This window comes from Lolium rigidum, chromosome 3 (assembly GCF_022539505.1).
Source record: "Lolium rigidum isolate FL_2022 chromosome 3, APGP_CSIRO_Lrig_0.1, whole genome shotgun sequence".
Lineage (NCBI taxonomy): Eukaryota > Viridiplantae > Streptophyta > Magnoliopsida > Poales > Poaceae > Lolium > Lolium rigidum.
In genome coordinates this window covers 357318711-357321329 of record NC_061510.1, presented here as the reverse complement: position 1 = coordinate 357321329, position 2619 = coordinate 357318711, and positions in this window count along the sequence as shown.

Below are 2619 nucleotides of genomic sequence, written 5' to 3'. Positions count from 1 at the left end.
AATGCATACTCTACACTTTTGTTGGATGATGAACATATTGCGTAGGATTACACGAACCCTCAATGCCGGAGTTAACAAGCTCCACAATAATGCTCATGTTTAAGTAACCTTTAGTGTAAGATAGATCAACGCTACTAAACCAAGTACTAGCATAGCATGCACACTGTCACCTTCATGCATATGTGGGAGGAATAGATCACATCAATATTATCATAGCAATAGTTAACTCCATAATCTACAAGAGATCATGATCATAGCATAAACCAAGTACTAACACGGTGCACACACTGTCGCCTTTACACACGTGCAGGAGGAATAGAACTACTTTAATAACATCACTAGAGTAGCACATAGATAGTAGTGATACAAACTCATATGAATCTCAATGAGATCATTGTATTGAAGTACATGGAAGAGAGATGAACCACATAGCTACCGGTACAGCCCCGAGCCTCGATGGAGAACTACTCCCTCCTCATGGGAGCAAGCAGCGGTGATGAAGATGGCGGTGGAGATGGCAAGCGGTGTCGATGGAGAAGCCTTCCGGGGCACTTCCCCGCTCCGGCAGGGTGCCGAACAGAGATCCCGTCCCCGGATCTTGGCTTCGCGATGGCGGCGGCTCCGGCAGGTTTCGTGGGTTTCGTCGATTGGTATCGGGTTTTCCGATCCAGGGGCTCTTTTAGGCGGAGAGGCGGCGCAGGGGGTCACCAGTGGTGCCCTCACCACCAGTGGCGCGGCCGTGGCCCGGCCCGCGCCCGGTGTGGTGTGGGGCCCCCCGGCCCATCTCTCGGCAGCTCTCGAGTGTTCCGGATGGTTCCGGGAAAAATAGGAACATGGGCGTTGATTTCGTCCGATTCCGAGAATATTTCGTTACTAGGATTTCGAAACCAAAAACGACAGAAAACGAGAACCGGCACTTCGGCATCTTGTTAATAGGTTAGTTCCAGAAAATGCATAAATATGACATATAATGTGTGTAAAACATGTAGATATCATCAATAAAGTAGCATGGAACATAAGAAATTATCGATACGTCGCAGACGTATCAGCATCCCCAAGCTTAGTTCTGCTCGTCCCGAGCGAGTAAAACGATAACAAAGATAATTTCTTAAGTGACATGCCATCATAACCTTGATCATATTGTAAACATATGTAATGAATGCAGCGATCAAAACAATGGTAATGTCATGAGTAAACAACTCGAATCATAAAGCAAAGACTTTTCATGAATAGTACTTCAAGACAAGCATCAATAAGTCTTGCATAAGAGTTAACTCATAAAGCAATAATTCAAAGTAGAGGTATTGAAGCAACACAATGGAAGATTAAGTTTCAGCGGTTGCTTTCAACTTGTAACATGTATATCTCATGGATAATTGTCAATGCAAAGCAATATAACAAATGCAATATGCAAATATGTAAGAATCAATGCACAGTTCACACAAGTGTTTGCTTCTTGAGGTGGAGAGAAATGGGTAAACTGACTCAACATAGAAGTAAAAGAATGGTCCTTCAAAGAGGAAAGCATCGATTGCTATATTTGTGCTAGAGCTTTGATTTTGAAAACATAAAGAGGGCATAAAAATAAAGTTTTGAGAGGTGTATGTTGTTGTCAACGAATGGTAGCGGGTACTCTAACCCCTTGCCGTACAAACCTTCAAAGAGCGGCTCCCATTTTATTTTATTTTTGGATGGCACTCCTTCCAACCTTTCTTTCACAAACCATGGCTAACCGAATCCTCGGGTGCCTGCCAACAATCTCATACCATGAAGGAGTGCCTTTTTATTTTAGTTTCATTATGATGACACTCCTCCCAACCTTTGCTTACACAAGCCATGGCTAACCGAATCCTTCGGGTGCCGTCCAACAATCACATACCATGGAGGAGTGTCTATTTTTGTTAATTAATTTGGGCCTGGGAATCCCATTGCCAGCTCTTTTTGCAAAATTATTGGATAAGCGGATGAAGCCACTAGTCCATTGGTGAAAGTTGCCCAACAAGATTGAAAGATAAACACCACATACTTCCTCATGAGCTATAAAACATTGACACAAATAAGAGGTAATAAATTTTGAATTGTTTAAAGGTAGCACTCAAGCAATTTACTTTGGAATGGCGGAGAAATACCATGTAGTAGGTAGGTATGGTGGACACAAATGGCATAGTGTTGGCTCAAGTATTTGGATGCATGAGAAGTATTCCCTCTCGATACAAGGTTTAGGCTAGCAAGGTTGTTTGAGGCAAACACAAGGATGAACTAGTACAGCTAAACTCACATAAAGGACATATTGTAAACATTATAAGACTCTACACCGTCTTCCTTGTTGTTCAAACTCAATACTAGAAATTATCTAGACCTTAGAGAAACCAATTATGCAAACCAAATTTTAGCATGCTCTATGTATTTCTTCATTAATGGGTGCAAAGCATATGATGCAAGAGCTTAAACATGAGCACAACAATTGCCAAGTATCACATTACCCAAGACATTATAGCAATTACTACATGTATCATTTTCCAATTCCAACCATATAACAATTTAACGAAGAGGAAACTTCGCCATGAATATTATGAGCTAAGAACACATGTGTTCATTTGAACCAGCGGAGCGTGTCTC